A 24,510-nucleotide genomic window follows, 5' to 3' on the forward strand; every position below is an offset into this window, starting at 1 on the left:
GAGGGCTTGAAAGTATGTTTAATACTATAATAGGTCTGATGTGCCACAACTCATAAAAAGGATATGATGATAAAGCACTGTCCTGAGATGTGGAATTCAGTTTCTAACATCTTTAAAGATTTTGAATAACCCATCATAAGTCACTTATCTCTGTAATTAATTTTGCATCTACAGAGTAAAAATGGTTTCTGCTTTTTTTTTTTTTTTCTCTATTTTCTATATTTTTTTGCTATTAAGATTTATGAGAGAAAGGTTTTTTAAGCATGTTTCTACTGTTGCTGTATCCTTTTCTTCAGATAATCCTCTAATTTAGTCAAATGAAAATCTTAAAAATAAGAGTTAGTCCTTTTTAACTGTTGGGAAATCTGAACAGAGAAATATAGTCTTTAAAGTGTAAAAAAAGTAGGAAGAATAAAGATTATTATTATTTTTTTTTAACATAAAGATTTTTTTTTCTTTCATCAGTATGAGGACAGATACTACTTGTTATTTTTCCTTTTCCAAATTCAAACATACTTTTCCATTTGGGTCTCAGTTTTACATATAAAGGGATAGTGCTGACTAAGATGTATGTGCATTGTATAGAACAACATATACATTTTTAATATTTTGCATTCAAATTCTAGCTTAGACTATTCTTGTAGCTTTCTTACTATGACAATCATGTGCTGTTTCATCCAGTGTATGGTTCAATCTCTAATGTGTGGCAAAGAAAATGAACATCTAACATTAATCATCAATGATGTTGTACCTTTTAGAACAGTTGGATTATCCTTAAACTCAAGTTCGTCTTGACAGGATAAAATAATGCACTGTACTTCACTCTCAGGGCATGTTCTTACTTAGATGAGTATTCAGTCAGTTTAGTAAAGTGTAAGACAAAAGCAGTATTTTGCTATGTTTTCCTCAAACTTAGCAAGTCCATAAATAATCAAATGTTGGGATAAGAGCTGGGAGAAACAACAGATGTCTATAATAAATGTTCTGCCATAGTTACATAATTTGGTCACTTCCAAGGTCTGATAGCATCTGGAAAGATATTTTTAAATTACAATTTTGTATCAAGACATCTAACTTTTACAATAGGAATGCACCGTCTTTACTTATTAAGGTACAAAAAACAATTCAGCTTGCAGCATAGTGGGGAAATAAACATTTTCTTTCTGATGTACACTTCCTTTTATTCTTGAATATGCGGAGCATCTGAGCAAATGTGCTCTCAATTACTTCAAATGTCGAACAAACCAAAAGCAGAATTGGGGTTATTATATAATTTCTAGATATTAGCCTGAAAACCAAATAAAAATACAAGAGCTAAACTTTCTGAGATCTTTCATCCTATTTATTAGTAGCATATGCATATGCTTCAATAACTAACTCTTGCTGCAGAATTGGAGCTTGATAATCTTCTATGATAAGCACCTATTCTGTATGCTCAGTGGTCAACTACTACATAGCAATTACTGCCATGACTGCAATAATGATCATTAATACTACTGTGTCACGGAGTTAACTGTATCAATCTATGCCCGTGACAGGGGGACAGGGGGAGTAGGTCCCTCCCCCCCAACCTCTCCTGGCCCCACAAAATGGGAAGGAAAGGAAGGAAAAGAAGGTAAGGGGAAAAAAAAAAAAAAAAAAAAAAAAGAACAGTGGCAACAATCTATGGAGGAAAACTTATTTTACTAACTATTATATCGGAATTCAAGATAACACAATATAATGCAATCTAATTGAAATTGAGACTAATTAATCAAATAAGATAGGAGAGAGAGAGTTCCTGAGACTGAGTCAAACCTGAAAAGCTTGGAACGGCTAGGAAAGCACCCTCCAGCACCCACTACCAGGCAGTAAGAGAGCGCCCCACACGGAAGGGTCAGATCCCATGACTTCCGTAATGTATAGGGAATGTATCGTGAATTGGAGCATTAACACTTTAATTCCAGTAAACTACATGATGTTTTGATGCAGAATACTGAAAACCAAAAAACATAAAACCATGACATACTGTTATTTTAAAATAAGTATTATCTCCCTGATATAATTCAAGATAGTGCTGAAGGAACTAGATCACTCTTGCATTAACAAAGTGCTTCCTGATGTTCAGATGGAATCTCCTGTGTTTAAGCTTGTACACATCACCTCTTCTCCTGGCGCTGATCACTACTGAAAAAGAGTCTGTCTATCCTCTTTGCAAACTTCCTTCACAATGTTAAGATCCCACCCTGAGCCTCCTGCAGGCTAAACAGTTTCAGCTCTCTCAACCTTTTCTTATAGTCCCCACTTCTTTTTGGCCGTGTGTTGGACTCTCTCCACTACGTCCACATCTCTCTTGAATTGGGAAACTCAGAACTGGAAAGAGTACTCCCTGGGAAGCTCAGCAGAGTAGAATTACCTATCTCCTGGTAATATTTTGTCTAATGAAAGACAGTGCACTATTAACTTTCCTTGCAGCAAGAGTACATTCTGGCTTATACTCATCTTGTTCGCAGGACCTCCAGATTCTTCTCTGTCAAGCTGCTTTTCAGCTTGGTGCCTCCAACATGTGCCTCGAGTTATTCCTCCCCTGTTGCAGGACTTTGCACTTTTCCTTGTTGCACTGATTAAACAAACAGCTTCAGATTAATTAGAAAGGGGAGCAAACCCAACAACGAACTGGTTACATTGCACAGATCATTTTAGTACTGAGTTGAAGACAGTAAAATACTTTTTATTGTAGTCTGAGCCTTGCAAGGAACTTGTTGACTCAAGCAAGTAGACAGAACGGAGTCTTAAGGACAAGTCTTAAGGAATTTATTGACTTAAACAAACAATTTTTAATGACTAGAAGCTGTAAGATCTAAGGGAACCTCACTCTGCTGAAGTAGAGCAATAGACTTTTTATCTTCAGTTCTTTTCATGGCCACTCACAGTTGATTAACATCAGAAAAGGGAGGAGGGGGTGCACAACCACAAAAGCTCCTATTTAAAAACTCTTGAACTGTCTAGATGCAAGACAGTGGTCTCAGACCAACTAGATGATTTAACAGTGAACACAGTTTACCTTGGTTGACCTACCACCACAGATCCACTGATCTCCCGCTGCAGCCTGGCTATCTGCTCAAGCAGTTCCTTGAGCAGGACACACCTGCAGTCATGACAGCCATCTCCTCCCTCAGGACCCAGGGGGACCTTCAGATTATGGAGCTCCCCACAGTCAACAGTATGGACTGCTGCATTACTCCTCAGGTTGTTCACCTGGGTGCATGCATGAGCCCAGAGAAGCTATGTCCCCTCGGTCTGGGTCACTGACTCAGCTCAGCCACTGCAACAGGTGCCCACTGTGATATATAAAGAGGCAGTAATGGCCTAGAGTTCTCAAAGGAAGAGGAGAGAGAGAAGAAGAGGGCTGTCCCAGCCCCGTGCAAATTGCCTGTGCACGCCCTTCTAACAAGCACATCCTTTCGCGGTGCTCCCTAAGGACTGCTTTTATATAGGCAGGGGTTGGCTGCTGTCACTCCTAGCTCCTTGTTACCACAAGCATTGCTCTTGCCTGCTCAGGGGAGAACTGGGGCTACCATGATGACCAAACAGCTGTGTGTGGTGTGTCAATCCACAGTTCTGGGGGTTGGTTCTCTCTGCCAGGATCCCTCATGACAGTGGATCTGCACGAGATCCTCACTAAAATGGCCAAAGATTCACCTTTCTCACAACCTACTCAGTGAGATGAGACAGGTACATATTTATATATGAATATTTGCTCAAGTTCAACAAAGTTTTGAAAAGCAGTGCTATATTTATCACCTTGAAATTTTGGTGAATTTTAATAGTGTAAATGCCAGCTTCTCAAAATTTTGTTATAAAAGATCAATTCTCAGCTTGCATTAGAGCAACTAATTTTCTTGTGCATTATAGCATTCCAAATCATTCCTGCAGCAAAAGTAATCTTACTTTTTTCCCTCTCTCACTCTTTCCTTTATCTCAGTCTCTTGTACTGTCTTTTATCATGTACATCTTCTAATTTTCTACTTCTACCCATAGAAATTTCAGTTATTCTTCATGTTTCAGGCAGCTGAATTTAAATTACCAGATTTAAAGTGAGATTCTTTTCAGGCTTTTTTTTTTTAATAGATTGAGTACTTGTACAATCCCTTAATCTAGCACTTATGTTGGATACTAGAATGATAAACCATTGAAGTAGTAAGTAAAGGGGACATGCCTCTACATTTGCAATGCAAAAGGCTTACAATATTTAAAAACAAACAAACAAACAAAAAAAACCCACGAGTCTTTTATAAGCAATTGTTGCTATTTATATAGCTGATTTTAATTTTCTTTATGCATATTTCAAAGAGCAATCATAATTCATAATATGATTCTTTAGAAAAGTTTTTGCCAGTCACCGATTTTAGGTTATACTTCAATAGCAAACATTTTTAATGTAAAAAAAAAAAAAAAAATCACTGAGGTTTTGAATTCGGGAATCCTATCTTTTATATGATGACCTTCTTAACAAGTCATTAAAATATGTGGTGCTTGTTTTGTTCCACAATAAAATAATAACATGAAAGACTAGAGTCATCTGAACTGTAGGATTTGGAACCAAGTCATAGTATGATGTTACTTTTTATTGTGAGTAAAATAACAAGGAATACCTTGTTTTCTTTGGTTGAACATTCTGGAATGAAATAAGAATATTATGGAGCTGTTTAGAAAATAAGTATCAATTTGGCCAACAGATATCATAGCCTACTGTTTGCCTATAAAACTTTGCATGACCACAAACTGAAAAAGTTTTGATGGTCAAAGTCTAACCTGATTAGCATCCTGCTGGAGTAAGTCATCTAAGTCTTTTTTCAGCCATTCATCTCAGTGACGTTTACAGATTTTGTTGTTGTTGTGTAGGTAGAGAGAAATGGTATGCCTTTGTTGTTTTAAGAAAAGCTAAAGGCTATTTTGTTGACTCAGATCATTTTATATGAGTCCAGTATCACCTACAGCCAAATCCAGAGTCCTTTTGACTTTCAAGTTCTCTTTTTTTTAGTAACTTATATGTATTGGAGTATTGAGACTTTTATCTTTGGCAGTATTTGAAATATCATAGCATTAAGTCAAAAGCAAGTGGGAAATAGTGGAATCTGCCTCCTCATCCAGAACAGCCAAGTGTATAGGTTAGTATGGGTGACTGGACAATGAAGCAGTGACATGGAGGAGAGAGCTCTTCATGCTTATTGAGAAGCTATACAAGCTCACAAGTTATAGGATCCCTGGTTCCTAGCCAAGATTAAAAGTGACATTGTTTTGTGACTGTATAGTTGTACTTTTTGTTTTGTGTTAAGTTTCAATCTGTTTTGAGAACTAATTAGTCAAATATTTCAGTGATGGGATTTTTTCAACATCAGTGATCTCCCACACAGTGCCAACCTTAAAATAGCTATCATGCTGGTTTGATGGACAGGAGCATGATAGGAAAACTTAGGTTAACTTCGAATTTGCAATTAAACAATGGTATGAAAGCTAACTTCAAGGCCAGTGATGTTAACTCAGTATTGTATTAGGGGGGAGTGATTTCAAGGAATGTGTGGCATCTTGTTTCAAATCATTTCCTCAGTGTCAGAGAAGATCATCTTCTCTGTGTTTACATATGTTGGGTGAAATTTGAATCTCCAGATAATTTCTCATTATTCCATCTCATGGAAACTATCAAAACTGATTTTTTTTTTTCAAAGTTGGCACAATCTCTTTGCAATGCTCTGCATTCATCACTACTCCTGTTTTTTTTCTTTTTTTTTTCTTTTTTTTTTTTTTGTTTTTTTACTGGTCAATTTTATTCTTATATCCAATGAATTTATTAATGATAGATTTCAGAAAGTTTTTGAAAAGTGAAAAAATAAAGTTTTTATTTGGAGGACTAATTAATGCTTCTGCTCTGTGTCCTCTCTACCTTGTAGACTTATTTTTGAAATGCAGAATTTGAACATGATGTTTTGGGGCTCATGCCATGTTATCTGTTCCTCGTCTCTCTGTAGGAAGTCCTGGTTAGGTTTCAGGCTTGTCTCACACGTGCACCAAATTATCATTCAAAATTTGAACACAATGACTTCAGTGTTAGCTTATATTTTAGCATCTGTCAGTTAGAGAGACTTTAATTCCGGCCACGTTAGTAGACATTTTTTGAAGAATTATAAAAATTACAATCTGTAGAAGCCTATTAAATTGTGTTGTATCAACTTCTGCTGTAATGCTAGACTGATTCAAAACAGTGAAATCTCCAAATCATTCATCTTCTGCCTTTTGCTTTACTAGACCACATCTGTGCATTTGTGTGTGTGTGAAATCTGGTTTTGCTTTCTTTTTCACTTTCATTTGTTGTTTTCCCTTTTAGCTTTCAAACAGCTTTTATTAGGTATCTTAACTTTTTCTTGGGGCTTTATGACCTCATGTTAGAGACTGGTATGCTAAGAAAATATTAACAAGAGCTGAAAACATTAATATTGATTGGAAGACTTGGAACAGGGATGAGATCAGGAGTAGTCAACAAAGACTCACTAAGGGGAAATCACACTTGACCTGCTGGATAGATGAGAGGAGAGCAGTGGGTGTTGTTTACATTTACTTTAGCAAAGTTTTTGACACTGTCTCCCGTAACATCCTTGCAGGCAAGCTTAGGAAATGTGGGAACTGGACAGTGAGGAGGATTGAAAGTTGGTTGACTTGCAGAGCTCAGAGTTGTGATCAGTGGCACAGACTAGTTGTAGGCCTCTAGCTAGAGCTATTACCTAGTGATCAATAATAGGTCCTGTCCAACATCTTCAGTGACCTAGATGAAGTGATAGAATGCACACTCAGCCAGTTTGCTGATGATAGGAAGCTGGAAGGAGAGGCTGACACACGAGAAGGCTGTGCTGTCATTCAGTAAGAAGAATAAGCACATGCATTAGTACAGCTTAGGGGATGACTTTCTGGAAAGGAGTTCTCCTGAGAAGTACCAGGGGGTCCTGGTGGACAACAGATGGACCATGAACCAGCAATGTGCCATTGTGGACAAGAAGGCCAGTGGTATCCTGGGTTGCATTAAAAAGAGCATGTAGAGAAGGTTGAGAGAGGGTCTCTTCCCCCTCTAAACTGTACTGGTGAGGCCACATTTGGAGTACTGTGTCCAGTTCTAGACTCCCCGGTTCAGGAAAGACAGGAAACCACTGGAGAGAGTCCTGTAGAGGGCTACAAAAATTATTAGGAACCTGGAGCATCTCTCTTATGAGGAAAGGCTGAGAGACCTATTCAACTTGGAAAAGAAAAGACTGAGGGAGCTGTGATCAATGCTTATAAGTATCTAATGTACAGAAGTCAAGTGAATGGGGCCAATCTCTTTTGAGTGGTGCCAGTGATGGAACAAGGAGCAACATTCATAAACTGAAGCATATTAAATTCCATCTGTATATTAAATATGACTTGTTTGCTTTGGGAGTGTTAGAGCACTGGAACAAGTTGCATGGAGAGATTGTGGAGTCTCCTCTCCTTCTCTGGTGATACTCAAAACCTGCCTGGATGCATTCTTGTGCAACTTACTCTAGGGAAACTGCTATAGCAGGGGGGTTGAACTAGATGATCTTTAAAGGTCCTTTCCTACAGTTCTGTGATTCTTTGACATATAATTTCACAAAATCACAGAATCACAGAATTGTAGGGGCTGGAAGGGACCTCCAGAGATCATCGAGTCCAACCCCCCTGCCAAAGCAGGTTCCCTACACCAGGTTGCACAAGTAGGCATCCAGGCGGGTCTTGAATATCTCCAGAGAAAGAGACTCCACAACCTCCCTGAGCAGCCTATTCCAGTGTTCCGTCACCCTCACTGTAAAGTTCTTGCACACATTTGTGAGGAACTTCCTATGCTCCAATTTTCGGCTGTTTCCCCTTATCCTGTCTCCACATACCGGTGAAAAGAGTCTGGCCTCGCCACTCTGCCCCCCACACCTTAGATATTTATAGACCTGGATCAGGTCTCCTCTCAGTCTTCTCTTCTCAAGGCTAAACAGACCCAGCTCACTCAGCCTTTCCTCGTAGGAGAGACGCTCCAGGCCCTTCACCATCTTTGTGGCCCTCCGCTGGACTCTTTCCAAGAGATCCCTGTCTTTTTTGTACCGGGGAGCCCAGAACTGGACACAGTACTCCAGATGAGGCCTTACCAGGGCAGAGTAGAGGGGGAGGATCATAATTTCCATGGCTCCAGGGGAATTTCTAGTTATTATTGTCAACTGAAGTAGTATGTGTGTATAATTTACTATTTTAAAAAGTTTTATTTCAAAAACATATATGCTTTTATCATTTATTAAGTAGTATGTAAAGATATCAGTTTTGAGTTGGTATTTTAAAGTTATTTTATATTTTGAAGTTTCTAATGCTGATGAAATGAGATAATTGATGAGGCAATTTGTGGTGTAGCATAAATATATAGTGTTCATCAGATAAAAACAAATGATTAGAAATTATACCATATTTAGTAGCATTAACTTTTTTGCCCTCTATATAATGGCCTAAAAATGCTTCTGGAATGAAAACGGGTCTTTCCTTGAATTATATCCTCCATTAATGTTGCTTGTAATTTCTATTATGTATCACCAATTATGTCTTGGAACTTTGCCTATCATAGTGGATATGCTGCTACAGTTGCAAAACTATTTCATCTAGAAGATCTGATGGCCTGGAACAGTGCATTACATTTACAGAAGAGAGAGAGAATTTAGGGAGAAATGCAGTTTTCCAAAAAGTCTTGCTAATGGAGGTTGGATGTCGACCAGAAATGATAGTAAGGAGATCTGAGGTATGAGAGAGACAGAGAGAGGGACCTTCTGCTCAGTTGCCATTCAAGCTGTAACCTGCTGTGACAGTTGTCAACATTGCCCTTTCTGATTTCTCCCAGTTGTATTCCATTTATTATAAGCATTTCAAAGAGTCGCCTGCTGGGGAATCCAGAGGAGAGTCACTGCTGGAGTCTGGCTAACAGATTTAGTCAAAAGGATCCTTGCCTCCTGCTATGAGCAATAATTTAATGAGCACTTCACAACAACAATATCAAGATAGGCATGCCCCTTGCTTTCAGTGGAGGGAACCAGTGAGAAGAGTGAGTTTCTAAAATTCATCCTATGTTTTGCTGGGTTCTGGGCCCCTATCCTATTGCCTTATTACAGTTAGCAGAGAACAAAAATAAGTTAAAAACTTGACCTATGCTATAAGACAGATAATGTTTGAAAACTGACAAACATTGTAGAGTTTTCTTACTGTTTCCCTGAAGGTTTTTGTTTGTTTGTTTGTTTGGATTTTTAATCTTTGAAAATGAAAGAGATGTGAGAAGGTCAGTGTCTAAACAATTTTGAAAGGAAAATGCACGTTACTGAAGCATCAGGCAAAAGGAATTGTACAAGTCTTCAAACTTGTGACAGGCTGGATAAAAATGAAATAGACCAATACAGGACCTACAGAGTTCAAGAGAGATCTTTATTTAAAGATAGTATTTCTACCCTTGGGATATCTAGGTGGCTTACTCTGGTTTAGATCCTTTTGTTCCCTACCTGCGCAACCTCCTACAAATCCATTTTGTTGAAGTTGAAAAAATATATAGCCAAAAGATCATAAAGCATTCTTTAGAAGAGAGCAGTTGTCTGCCTGAGAGTGGCCAAGCATGACTATTGCTGGTACTTGTTTGGGGGAATAATAGAGGCCCTTCATTTAAGTAGAGATTTGTGAAAAGTACATTTTAACTTCAGTGGTGATTTCTGATGCATTAGTCTTCTAAATATTGTGGAATGGTTGTTCAGTGGTATATCCTGCAAACTCAGGTGAAACAACTAAATGACTAATAAAAAAAGCTCAGAAAACACATTTGAGCACAGTATAATCATGTGCTGGAATATCAAACAAATATTGTTACCTGTTGAAGGATTATGCAGTTTTGCAAATGAGAGTTTTTGCTTGCAGAAATAATTATTTATTTACATATGTGGTTAAGTTTCTAAAATACAGACACATGTTAATACCTGGCACATATTTCACGGGAGCAGACTTCTTCATAAAGGAATAGACAGGTGACAGGATGAGGGGAAATGGCCTTAAGTTGCGCCAGAGTAAATTTAGGTTGGATTTCAGGAAAAACTTCTTTACAGAAAGGGTTGTTAAGCACTGAAATAGGCTCCCCAGGCAGGTGGTTGAGTCACTATCCCTGGATGTATTTTAAAACTATTGGGATGTGGTGCTCAGGGACCTGATTTAGTGGAGGGTTGTTAGAGTTAGGATAGTATGGTTAGTTTGTGGTTGCACTCGATGATCTTTAAGGTCTTTTCCAACCTGAGTGATTCTATGATTCTATGATCATTTGCTTAAGTCACAAAATTACCCTTATATTAATGTCCTGTATACTTACTAGAGGTCAATCTGTCTCTTTTAGGTTATCCACTGGAGTTTACAATGTCTGCTGTACTGTGATCTTAATTTAGTTTTGTTTCAAAGACTAATTATAGGAGGCCATCGCCAGTACACTAATAAAGGATGAGCTGTTCAGAAGTTATTGAACCACAATGCTGGAAATAACTTAGTTCATATCCAGGGGGCTACATGTCTGTATGCATGACTTCAGCATTGTGGAAAGTCTTGGAGCAGGTTATCTTGAGCATGATCACATAACATGTGAGAGACAAACAGGGGATCAGGCCTTGTCAGCAGGAAAAGGAAATGGATCTGGGGGTGTTTGTTGACACTCAGCTGAACATGAACCAGGAATGTGCCCAGGTGGCCAAGGAGGCCAGTGACATCCTGGCTTGTATCAGAAATAGTGCAGTCAGAAAGGCTAGGGACATTATTGTTCCTCTGTACATGTCACTGGTGAAGCCGCACCTCCAAGTACTGTGTTCAGTTTTGAGCCCTGGAAAGACATTGAGGCCCTGGAGCATGTCCAGAGAAGGGCATCGAAGCTGGTGAGGGGTCTGGAGAACAGGCTTCATGGGGAGCGGCTGAGGGAACTGGGATTATTCAGTCTGGAGAAGACGAGACTTGGGAAACCTTATCACTCTCTACAATTGCTTGAAAGGAGGTTGTGACAAGGTGGGGGTCAGCCTCTTTTTCCAAGTAACAGTGATAGGACAAGAAGTAGTGGCTTTAAGTTTTGCCAGGGGAGGTTCAGGTAGGATATCTGGAAAAATTTATTCTCAGAAAAGCTGGTATTGGACCAGGCTGACCAGGGATGTGGCGGAGTCTCTGTCCTGGAGGTTTTCAAGATGATGATGGTAGACGTGGCACTGAGAGACATGGTTTGGTGGGCATTATGGTGGTGGGTTGATGGTTGTACTAGATGATCTCAGTGGACTTTTCCAACCTTAATAATTCTCTGGTTCTACACCAGAGTCAGCTTACACCACTGTATTTCTGTCAATTATGAATGTGAAGAGTTCACCTAGAGTTACTAGAGCCTTTGCTCGTAAATAGCCTGAAGGATGTTGAATGTCAGTTTGCTATGTCTGTAGTTTTTATACCCGTGGTCATGATAATGCAGTTTAATATGCCGTATAGTAGACCTTCCTATTATATCCTGCTTTGTCTTCTGATTTCTTCTTCTAGTGAAGAATGAAATTTCTTCCTGAGTTTCTTACCAAAATATTAATTTTTTGCAAAATAGCATTATCGAAATGAACTTGATCAATCTTATTTTCTCACTTATTCTAGGTCCTGCTCTGACTTTTCAGTTTCACAGAGAACAGACAGCTGGTTTTGTAGCTTGTAGGAGTGTGGATATCACTGAGGTCTAGATAACATTAATGTGACTGGGAGTTAATTTGCTTGTATACGTGCTCTGCATTATGGGGTGTATCTTTAGGTTTAACGGTTGCACTAGAAAGGCAGCCTGCCTTCAGAGCTGGGTAGTATGAATAAGAGGAGATAAGAGGATTCACAGCCAGAGTAATTTCTAACTGATGCTGTTAAACCTTGATTTAGGATATTTCTGCACAGCTTGGCCCATGCTCACAAAATGAAACTGGTGGACTGTGCTGAGATCATAGGCAGTGATTAAACATTTATGGTTAATGTAGTATACTATGGTATTGCTGCTGCCCAGAGGCAAAGCATTGTAATGCAGATTCAGTATAGCTGCTGCAAGAACTCTAAAACAAAAGGGTCTATAGAGTTTCTCCTGCAGTACTGGCTCCTGGCTGTTCTCAAAACTACCTGCATTTTTCTTCTTTATTTTAGAATGAGGAATGTAGGGAAGAAGTAGATGGAGGCTAATAATGTTCTAGAAATTGCAGCTTCCATCATTTCTCTGTCCTTTGCATTAGTCCCCTTAAACTGTACTCTTGAGTGCATTAGGTTACTCTGCTTTTGTAAATAGATTTATGCAATTAAATTCTGTAAGCCTTGTGCAAGTACGTAGCTGTACTGGTGGTAGTGGCTCAGTTGCAAGACAGACAGATTAATTAGAATATTTACTTGTAAGGGGTTACTTCTAGTTTAAGATATGGTTATAAACATGTGGGTTCTAAATGTATTCTTGTTGTCTATGTGATCCCATTAGGTGTATAAAAGACAATCATGCTTTTAGAAGTTTTTTGTTTGTTTTTAGGTGATTATATAAAACAATTTGACTGCCAGCAGCAGCTGATATTATTTGAGTGTTCTGTGTTTTGCTTTGTTTGTATTTATTTGCATATCAGATATTATTGTTTGCATAAAAAGACTACTTCTAGTTTAAGTCTCTGAATGGTTGATTGCACACGCATTGTAACGTGGCAGTTTTTCATACTGTGTTGAGATCCAGTTCAGCTTTCTGTCTTGAAAAGTGTTGACTTGTAAATATTCACTCTATCTGAAGGAAATAGTAAGATTGTAGCAACATGCTATTGATGCTAAGTGCTGTAATTGTTATGCTGGAAGTTTCCTGATACTGTCAGGTTGGCGGAAGAAAGAAAGACAGTGACATTAAGGACACAAATAATCAGAAGTCTTCATTATGGACATGTAATATTTCAGATAAACAAGTACTAGTTTACTGCAAGAAAATGTATTTGAGGGAAGAAGAACAGTTGTCTGCTAAAGTCATTTAGGGAGGAAAATTCTAATATGAGTTCCTGTGAGACATACAGAAAATACTTAAGCCTGTCTTAGCCTGCATTTACTGCATGAATGCTGGAATTATACTTTTAAAATTACCTGTAGGCATGCATACAATCTTGTTAGAGGTGACTCTTATGGTAAAATTATATAACTTGTTATATGACTATATATTTTGCTCTAATAATTAATGGCATTTGAAAAGAAGCACCTTCTTGGACGGACTTACCTGAAAGGTAATTATATATTGGTAAGTTCTTAATTCACATGCAGCTAAATGCAATCACATCTGAATGACGGCCTTTTCTCTGAAGAGGATTGGGGGATTTCTGCTGGTTTATTTGAGGAGAATATGGTCTAACTGGCTACTGTTTTAGATAAATTGCTTCATCTCATTTAAGAAGCACTGATGTAATCATTACTAGCATTTGCATTTTCCAAGTAATTTAGGTACCCTAAGAAAGTTTCACAAGCTCTTGACTCTGGTCAGCATATAAAAAAAGGGGAGAATCTTTGGCCAAAAAAAAACCCAAACAATCAAAGGACACATCATGCTTTAATGCAATGTTTTGAAAACAGGAATGACCACTGAAAGTTGCACTGCCTTTTGTTAGCTTATGACAATATATACAAGTCTAATTTGTCACTATGCAGCTTCATCTGTTGTGGAGAACTGTTAAACTGCTCACTGTTGCTTATTTTACCCTTTTTCATCTTTCTTATTTCCTTCTGATTTCATGTTTATTATTTTGTTCAATATAAAGACACCTTCAGCTTTACCTAGTGGGAAGAAGAGGTGCAAAACCACATCTATATGAAGCACCAGTATGTCCAAAAAACAGACATTCAGGACAGCTTCATGTCTTTTTTCTAGAGCCTGGGGAAAAGGACAAGGGGAGATGGAGGTACTGCAATACATGGAAAATGAAATGAAGGCCTTTACTGATAATGCCATTACAAAGGGTTGGTGTGGCTTAGGGGTTAAGGTAGAGGATTGAGAGTTATGTCTCCTGGAAGATATACCAGTTACTTCAATTAGCTTGTCCTTGATCTTAGGTAACCTTTGTAGATTCATTTGCTTGCCCATGTGACGTTTGGTTTTTTTTTTTTTTGTTTGTTTGTTTGTTTGTTTTAGTTATTATTTCATATAAGTTTGGTGGGAATTGATTGTCTGTTTATAAATGTCTTTGAAATTCTCAAATGTGAAGAAAAAAAAAAATTGCTCGTATTGGAGGCTTTTGCCAATATTTGTATGCTTTTGTGCTACTGAGAATTTGCAAAAACAGGTAAAAAGTAACGCTTTTCAAACTTGACTTTCAGTGCTTTGCAATGTGTGTAATCGTTTACTGTGGTGTAAAGTAAGTGTAAAAATGTGACTGAACTAGAAGATAACATCATTTTATGCTCATTTTATCCAGATATGGATCACTACACCATGATCTAGACAGTAGCAGATCAGGCTCCTAAGGTATATATAGGATCCTTGTACTGGACAGGTTGTTAATGGGTTGCTATGCTGAGTGAGAAATTCCACTGAGAAACTCTCTTCCTCTGGGAAGACATTTCTCTTGGGATGTTGCTAAGCAATCAGACAGTAGCTTCTCACTGTACAATCTGCCTCAGTGATGGCATGAGACTTCATCCTAAAGGTGGAATAATAGAATATGGCATCATTTATAACTGAATGGTGCCCAAATTAACATTGCTTTTGAATCTAATAGACTGCCTCCTCATAGCTTTGAGCTGTACCTACTGGACATAAGGGCTAGGTCATGCTTTATGCACTGTCCTGCGTTGAGCAGTAAGTCTGTGCTTTCCACTCTTGGACAGCTCAAGACTCTTTTCTCTGGGTAAAATGGTTCTGGTTCTGAAAGAATGGCTGACAGAAGAGGCCATATCCCCTTCATTGCATACCACATTGTATGATATTGTGGGATTAAAGTATATGCATTCTTGTATCTACTTGAACTTTTATGTCTAGTTGTACTCCCTGTAGCATCACTGAAATGAGGCCCAGAGAGATGAAAGGCTGCAGAGTTAACAGAGTCTGAAAAATAAAATGTTTTTACATTGAAAAAAATATGCAAAGACCATTAAAAGGTTGTCACAGTAGTCCACAGTCAGTCTCCATTCTCCACAGGCTTTACACACTGGCCATATGGGGCTGTTAAAAGGTGAGTGAGTTTTGCTGGGTTCTGATATGAGCAAAGTAACCAATGACATGATGTTTTAACTCCTTAGTGACGTTATCAACAGCATCTGGGATTTTAAAAATTTAGATGGGCTAATTCCCTAATGAAGGTCCTTCAGTGTAAAAGACAAACTGTGTCTCAACGTAAAGTAGTATTGCATTCTTTAGGGAATGAACATTTCAAGAGGTTGCCAGGTGTATTTCAACTCAATAGTCCATATTTAGAGCAGATGTCTGTTCTATAATTGATTGTGTATATTTTTTATGACAAATAGTAGATCTGTGTGTGGAGAAAGACAGCTGATGGACACTGTTGATCAAAGCACTGATATTTACATATGTCTCTTCTGTAAAGGATTCTTTGAAGTTAGTTTGCTTGCTAATTCATCCACTGCATTAGTTACAAGGCAGCGCTGAGAGTGGCAGTGTTTAATTTGTGTGTGAACAATATTTCAATTGGTTAGGACTGGGTGTGTGACACCTCAGCCCTGGAGGTCAGATTTCTTTGGCTGATAGCTGGCTCTGGTTGACTGCCTTCTGCTGTGATTCTATGAACCGTATCAGTATTGATCAGAATAAAAGTGCTTTCGTGTCTGTGATCTTCGTCTTTGGTATAGAGTAATTTTTATCTTGGCCAAATTTGTGCTTTGCCAGAAGAACTGTTGTAGTTCTCTGCTTTTTGAAACCTTGTTTTTGTATGATATCTAGTGATAAAGCCTTATCAGCTATTTGTATAAATGGACAGGCTTATTCTTATAAAGCTCTCTTAGGCAATGTAGTAAGAAATTCACCATTTCTTCAAGCGTTGTCAAGTATATTATACTATATAGAGGTTTTGAAAAATTCTGTTGAAAGAAAAGGTTACACATGGAGATATTTTTTAGTGTCTTTCAAAAGCTGTGTGTACCAAAATGACTTGTTGTACAAGTTAGCATGGAGAAAAAGGAAACAATAAAGTATTGTTAGGGAGCACAGATCCCTGCAGTGCAGTGTTTACAGGAGTACAATGTCATATTTAGAGATATTTCATGAATCAGTCACCTGCAAGGGATAGCAGATTAACCACTGAAAGTCAGAGTTGGATCCTGAGGTGACCAGTGAAGCCTTCTGCCTGTGTATGAGAGGATACTGTGGCTTTTATTTTCAGTTTCCTGTACCATTGTGTTACTATCTGGGTTGGAGTTACGCTTATTTTTAAGTGGCAGACAATGAAAAGGCAAGTTTAAATAGTTATGTGAGGGTTGATTATGGAAACATGGTCCCAAGGAAATTTTGGATAGTGAGAAGTTGTCAGATGGAAAATGGTCATCAATCGCTACAGGGATGTCTTAGAAATCACCTGTGCCATGTTCAGTGAACATCTCTGAGATTTCTGGTTGGAAAGATCAGACGTAAAAAGGAGGATGACTCAAAATAGGAAACAGAAGGGACAAAAAAACTACTCTAGCTGTTCATATGAAGCTTTGTAAATGATTTATTTTGTTTCTTGAACAGCCATAAGGGAACAGTTTGGGATTCTGCTAGACCAATTAAGATGCATGTGTGTACACACAGAATCTGTATTCTAATGGTGTCTGGCTAGTTGTGTTATACCGATGTATGAACAAATTCTTTGATTCATTTTTCTTTTTAAAAAAATCTAACAACTATGTTAGTATTACTTGTTTAATATTTTTTTAATAATTTGAAAAGATACCTATTTAATACAATTGGCATGTCTGTATCAAAAAATAACCAACTTTAAGTTGGTATCTAAAGGTGACATACTTTATAAATAGATACAGGACTTGTTATTAAAATTGCAAAGTTAAAAGAAAGCACAGTAATTTGTTCTTACTCAAGTCTTAAAAATCTCTAAACAAGTCATAATTTTCTCCTGGTTCTCTGTATAAACACACAGCCCTTTTCTAAGCAGTGCTACAAAGTGTAGCTCACAGGTAACTGCAGCATTTTTCTTGCTGTATAGGAGAAATTTACATTCCATAGCCCTAAGTAAAGCAAATGGCAACTATAGTAAGCAGCAAAACAGGCAAATATATGTATTTTTTCCAAAAGTAACTATTAACCAGCTGCTTAGCTTTATACTGTTGGAAAATATACTTTCATGTAATACTAATGCTGGAAGATTTTTTGTCAAACAGTGGGAAGGGAATTATAAATCTATGTCAGTGTAGTTATGGTCCATCATTAACGTCCACAACAAAGGCTCCCATATTAGTAAAACTGTATATTCACTGTGGGGTTTTTTGTTTGTTTGTTTATTTTTGTTTGTTTTGTTTTCTTTTGGAAAGCTATATTGGCTTTGTAGAAGTGTAATGGTCTGTGCACGAATCCTATCTTTAGGTATGCAGTTCATTTAACAAGAAGTGAAACTGTCAGTTATGTACACGTATGTGATATAATATCATTTTTATCTATAAGGTTCTCTAATGAGACATAAGAAACTTCACTATTTTATTCTTTTCTGCTTTAGAAGTGATTGTGCATGGATCTTACCTCCAGGTGCTTCTTCAGCATATATTTATTTATTTTATTATTTTCTTCTAAGGGTAGCAAGCTATGAGATGCGTGCTGCATATTATGCTGTGTTTTCAGTTGTCATTTTGAGAGAATCTCCAGACAGTGAGGTCAGACAAAAACTGTATGGCAAATGGACCAGACAGTAAGAAGCTGATCAAATGAATTAAAAAACAAAATAAATAGATAAATATTCCAGAGTAAAGTAGTTGAAGTAGTTGACTCTAAATTCTCAGCCTGTTTTTTTTCTTCCGTCTTTTTCTCACATGCAGAGTTCATTTTCAACAGGGAGGTAAAACACACTGTATATTTCTTTAAGATATTAGTTAAGATCTATTTTTAAATCTTTAAAATGTCAATGCAATTCTAAGTTTTTCATCTCACACAGTAAACATGATTTGTCATCAGATTTTGAATCTCAGACGTACTCAAATTGTTTTGTTTTTGAGGAAGTATTTCACATGTTCTTTGCATCTTTTGCATAAAAGTTGTGCCCAAATATCTGTTAATTAGATAATCTGAAAATCTCACTTTTTTAGTGAATTGGAGAAATAGATATTTCTGTCTAAATATCTTGGCCACCTCCTTATAGGAAAAGTGTACATAAACAAACAAAAAACAGAGAATTTTTCTTTGACTGCATGTCTAGGAAGCATGCATAGAAAACAGTATCTAGGTAAAACTTAGATTTGAAATATAGCCACCCTCTTGTCTGTTTTTGTTTTGTTTTGTTTTGTTTTGTTTTGTTTTTGTTTGTTTGTTTATTTGTTTCCCCCCTGTGGTTACAGTACCAAAGAAGTTTCAGTAATTACCAAGTTTGCACAATGGTATTTGTCACCTCAAGCTTTGTCTGAGTGCCTTGGTAAGGCAGTATGCAAATTCTGCTGCACAAAGAGCATCCCTGTTCATTCTTTCATGCTATGTATTAATTTCAGTCCAAGGAGCTCGATTATATATCTGTATTCTGAAAATTATTATATTTGACATCCTGTCAAACGTAAGAGACTAATATTTTCACATAATCTGCATTGGTAAAACATCCTGAGCAATAAGACAATTTGTGGAAGATGTTAAACACATGTTCATCTGAGATGAGAAGCTTATCCAGAATGCTCTTTTAATCTCCTGCCTCTGATCCTCCATTGTCTGCTCCTTGTACTGCAACCTGTATTACAACAACCAATTTTGCTCTTTTTTTGTTGTTTGTGTGTGTGTGTGTTTTGTATGTTTGTTTGTTTGTTTTTGTTTTTAATAAGCAGGTTATTTTGAGGTGTCGCTTGTAAAGAAAAATGTAAGTGAGGGGTTCCAGCAGGCTTTTTCTTTAGATATGCATCTACTTATTTCTCAAGGGATAAATTAAATTCTCTACTACAAAAGCTCAGGGGAAAAAAAAATAAAAAATAATTAAAAAAAAAAAAAAAAAAAAAGATGTTGTTTACAGCCCTTAAAAGTGTGGTGCCTCTATCTTGACATAGAGAAACTTTCTTTAAAAAACAGGATACCATTCCTACTCCTCTCCTTACTAAATTCCTATTTGACATGTTTATTCTCCCTTCTGGATCAGAGTTGATTTTACGTGAAATGAAACAGATTTATATTTACAGGATAAATGAAGATAGGCCTATCTGGAATTTCAGCTTTTAAGGCTAGTCAGGATGAATATCCTGCAGAATCTGTTTCTCTTTTATTCTAGCAGTGATACAGAAGAGAGTAACAATTCATTTTTTCTTTAAAGTATCTTTAAAGATTCATAGTTTATTTGATTTGACAAAGATAGAGTACTGTTTTGCTTGCAAGCTCATGTCAGCTTCTGTTTTTCCTTGTAAAGCTGAAACCTAAGTCATTAAAAATCCACAGTTGCCATAGGCTTATTTCTTGTAGTTGTTTTTTTGTTTGTTTGTTTTGTTTTGTTTTCCTCTTTTCTTTTTTCTTTCTTTTTGTTTGGTTTGGTTTTAGTTTTTGGTTGTTTTGTTGTTGTTGTTGTTGTTTTGTTTTTGTTTGGTTTGTTTTTTAATGAATGGTAAGATCTATAGTACTGAACAGTGGAGTAAAACTGTCTCTTCCCTTAACTGCAAGACAATTACACTCTATTCTGAATATCTTAACAAACAAAATTCAAATATGCTTTTATAAATCGACTCACATCTTTCTTAGGTAGTGAGTTTAATGTAAGATTTATGAAGAAGAAGGAATATTACAAAAGTTCTAAACTGCTCCTTCAGTTAATGTGGTTAAAATTCCCAAAATACATTTTTTTACTTTTAAAGTTCCTTTTATAGTTGGTAATTATTTCATTTACTGTGCTTATATATAAAAACAACAACAACAACAACAAGCACTGAAAACAAACAGGAAAAAAAAAACAAAAAACCCTCAACAATTAAAAATAACACAAAATAAACTGCTTTTCCTTCCAGAAGCCTGGATGGAGAGGGAGGGAAGGTGCTATGTGTGAGTTAAGGGCTGGGCTGCATGGAGCTCCCAGCTGGCAATAGCACGGTTGAGAGCCTCTGGGTAATGATGAAGGGACTAGCAAATAAAATGGATGTCATTGTGGAAGTCTGCTTTTGGCCACACAGCCAGGATGACAGCACTGATGAATTATTCTTTAAGGAACTAACAGACATCTCCAGATCAGCTGCCCTTATCCTTATGGGTGACTTCAACTTGACAGATGTTAACTGGGAATACCACACAGCTGATACAAACAAGTCCAGGAGAATCTCATAACACCTTGATGATAACTTCTCGGTACAGGAACTAAGGGAGACTATTAGAAAAGAACTTGTAGTTGAAGTGGAGATAGGTGGCTATCTTCGCCACAAAGCAGACAAATTTAAAATCTTAGGTGACAAAAACTTCAACTCTACACGTGGATAGAGCAAACTTCAGACTACTCAGGGAACTAATTAGGACAATCTCCTGGGAATCAAGCTTTTGGTGTCTCTCTAACTCTCTCCTTCCCCCATCTTTCTTAATTAAAGCTGTACTTCTCTGGTTGATCAGTCTGTTGTCAAAGATGTCTATGCCCCATTTAATGGATTCCATTTTTCCCAGTCACTTGTTGATCTTCAAATAGGGTCACATAGTTTTAGATGCCAAAAACCTGTAGCCAACACCAGTGGTGCAGCCAGTTGTGCACTTGGAGAATCCATCTGCTTCTGCAAACTTTCTTCTTCTTCTTCATGCATTATTATAACTGGTAAGATCGAAAATAAAATGATCTGCGCCCAGAGACCCTTGATCCCCATTTGATAGTTTCCAAGTTGCCTATGTGGAAGAGCAGCAAGGGTTAATGGCTTCCACCTGCTAATTGTGTGAACAGTCTTTCCATGACATTCCTGATTCAAGCCCCTGACAGGCAGCAAACCACTCTTGACAAGAGGTCAAGTCAAGTCGGCAGATGGATCCCTGTACCCAGTAGCAGGGAATCACCTACAGCAATCACTCACTGCTTCTTCTGGGTGCTCTTGCATGGTACACAGTCCACTGGCTATATTTCTTCACTTGGAACCATGCTTAGCTCTTTTGTGGATAGAGGATACTAAACCTGCTTGTTAAGTGTAAGCCTGCAGGTGGAGCAACAGTTTTTCTCCTCATACAAGGAGTGACCAGTTTACAGCCTTCATCTTCTACAGACTCCGGACTTACTGTTTCACATGGCACAGACTGCACTTGCATCTTCACTGCAATGGGAGGTTGAGACCCTTGATGCTATAGGAGCTTCAAGAACAACCTCTCTCTTACTCATCTTCATAAATGCTAATCAGCCTGCTTATTTCCTCCCATAACTTTTTGATATGGCAACATAACTCTTTAAGCACAGCAACACACCTACAGAAGAGATGACCTTCAGCCTCAGGCACTCCCTGCAATTTGAGACCTGCTGGAGATGCCTCTGCTGCCAGGAGGTCTGTCTGGGTGCAAGCCTCTGGCACAACTGATCCAGCAGCTCCAGCAGATGCAGCTGCCAAGGAAAGAGTTCTGTGGCATGTCAGAACCATACCTGAGGGTGAAAGTACTAACATTACCTCAATTCCTTGCAGACAGCAAAGTATGTGAATGAGCTATTGCTGGATTATTACATTAGCACTGACTGCTTCTGGAAATGAACTGAATGTTCTGATGAATTTTTATCTAAAATATACATCCCTCTTTAGCTGTTAGTTGCTTTCCAAGAAATTAATCTGCTGTTTTTAACAGACGGAAAGCTTGTGAGGCCTCATTTGTTGTCAACCAGTAAGATCTCTTACACAAATAAACCAATTTTTATTGTAGTAAATGTTGTGAAAAGAATTATTTTCTTTTTGGAAGGGTGAGCAGTGTCTTCTGTATTTTCTTTTTGTATTAGTGGCACAGAATAAACTATTATGCATTAGAAATTCATTACCACATTTTTTTTCTGTCGAAGATAATTAGAATTCATGTAACCAGACCTATTGTGGGAACAGCATAAAGTCTGAATAACAAAAATCTGTTTTTACAATAACAACAACATTGTTCCATGTATAAAGACTTTGGTCTTCATTTTAGAATTAAAAAGCAGAAAATAACCTCCAGGTATTAATATTCCCAAAAGGCTGCCATAGTAGTCTGTAATGAAGCAAATGACTGTCCATATAAACCTGTATTTTCCTGTTGCATATTAGGCAGTAAGTGGGAAGTGTTAGCTTGAAAGCATATATTACTCAGCAGTTCACTCAGTAAACACACGTATGGATTTGACTAAACAACTTAAGACAATGTTTCTTAAAGCCAGTAATTTCCTCAGGTCTTCTGCACGGTTTTCTGAAAGGCTATGCATTATAGTTGCAAAAAGATTGCTTCTGACAGGAATGTTCCTTATATTAGAGCACTGTCAAAACAGGTATATACACAAGGACAAGAAGCAGCTGAAATACATCGCTTGCAGAACGTATTGCTGGGCATGCTCAATCTGGCTATGCAGCTGCATACCAGAGCTCAAGACAGTCACATGACAGATGACTTTGGACAAGAATCTGCACCACTGTATTATTATTATTATTACTATTACTTGTAATAACTTCTAGTGAACTTTGAAGTACATTGTTTGTGCTTTTGGTATGATGAAGAAATTCATCTTCTTATTTTGAATGAAGTTCACATTCAGCTTTTTTTACTTTGACCAAGATAGTGACTTTGTACATGTTGATTGAAAATATTGAAACAAAAAAAGTAACCTATCTTACATCCAATTTCTGGTTTGATTTCATAAATTCATAAATTCTAATAGTCATTGATTAGACTGATTTAGACTGGATTTAGTTAGCATAACTGTCATATACCATTTGGGTGTTTATTCTTTTTTACCGAAGTGAGAATGAAAATCTTTTGTTCATCATTAATAGAGGACAGATTTGTTTCCATTTGTGACTGTTCACACTCAGCTGGGAATCAATACATATATGTTCATTCTCTTCTTTTCACAAAATTTGACCTTGTTGCATGGTGTGTGTTGTTTTTAACTTCTGCTTCAGGAAAAAAAATGACTTAACATTTTTATTGTCAGGACTGATAGCTATCACGTACACAAAATTCTAAGACTAAGGTTGAATTTTTGAAAATCTGGTAGACACATACGGGATAGGAAGCCAGGTTTTTTTGTTTGTTTGTTTGTTTGTTTTTTGTTTTGTTTTGTTTTCCTCTAATCTGCAACTAGAAATGGACAGAAGAAATAGACTTTATCACTGTACGCCTTTGCAGTGTCTCCTATCTCAATTTAAAAGATGTCTCTAATTTGGAAATACCTAACTTTACACCTGAGAAAGCCTAAGAAATATGGGTACATCTGTAGAAGCACATACATAAAGATTAACTGTTTGGGCTTCTGAATGCCAAAAGCATTCTTAATATTTATGCATTAATCTTTTTGTGCATCAGTTTACAGATCTGCAGTATGAGTAGAAGTAACAACTGTTATTTCTGAAATATAGTTAAGGGAAAGTTTTTCTGAGAGAGGTTCAGAAGTATAGATCACTCGTTATTAGAGAAGATTTTTATGCTTAACATGTGAGGAGAGAACTATGTTCTCTGCATTTAACTGGCTTAGGAACTGCAACAGCAAAAACAGGTACTGTGCCTTTTGTGATGCTGTTTCTTCCTCTCCAGTGTAGACCCTTTCTGTTGTAAACCTCCATTCCCACTGTGCTTCCCACTTCCATCATATCCAGGTGAAAAGAATTGAGCTACTTGCTTTTGTGAGTCTGCAGGAATCTGTAAAAATGGCTGGTTTGCAAGCAGTCTTAACTGTAGTTGGCAAATGGCAACTAAGAGAACAAGAGAGGAATTAGCACTGCTAACATTTCAGCATGTGAAGTTCATTGTGCTTTACTCTGTAACAATGAATGATATGGTATGGCCACCTGTCTCATTCTCCATGGAAGACTAGCCGGTCAAGTCATTATTTATCTGTGAAAACATCTGTGCAGTTAAGCTGAATGCCAAATAGCATGAAGGTTCAGGTGATAGTAGAAAGTTTCAAACATACTGTTAAACAGAGAAATTTGATTATCACCTGGCTTTTGTAGTCTTGGCTGTGTAATTCAATAGGTATTGATCAGTTGATTGGTATATATGCCACATGAATTAGGAACTGCTATACTGAAGTTAAATAGAAAAAGAAGTAATGTCTTTAACAGATGCTTTCTTGTAAATACACATCATTTTTATGTTGTCTTTCAATGGGAATTATATGGCTTTTTATTTTC

At 37.3% G+C, this 24,510-nt stretch overlaps 1 protein-coding gene and 1 non-coding gene across 3 annotated transcripts in view; both read left to right on the top strand.

Annotated features, from left to right (window-relative positions):
• Window positions 1-24,510, top strand: part of PCDH9 (protocadherin 9) — a 710,954-nt gene that overhangs the window by 222,102 nt on the left and 464,342 nt on the right. The gene's annotated exons all lie outside the window — the stretch shown is intronic.
• Window positions 22,862-22,933, top strand: LOC149920204 (small nucleolar RNA SNORD36). The gene has a single exon (XR_016463757.1). It is a non-coding gene; the product is annotated as a small nucleolar RNA SNORD36 (small nucleolar RNA).

The sequence above is a fragment of the Phasianus colchicus genome, chromosome 1 (genome assembly GCF_987193195.1).
Source record: "Phasianus colchicus chromosome 1, bPhaCol1.hap1.1, whole genome shotgun sequence".
Taxonomy (NCBI): domain Eukaryota; kingdom Metazoa; phylum Chordata; class Aves; order Galliformes; family Phasianidae; genus Phasianus; species Phasianus colchicus.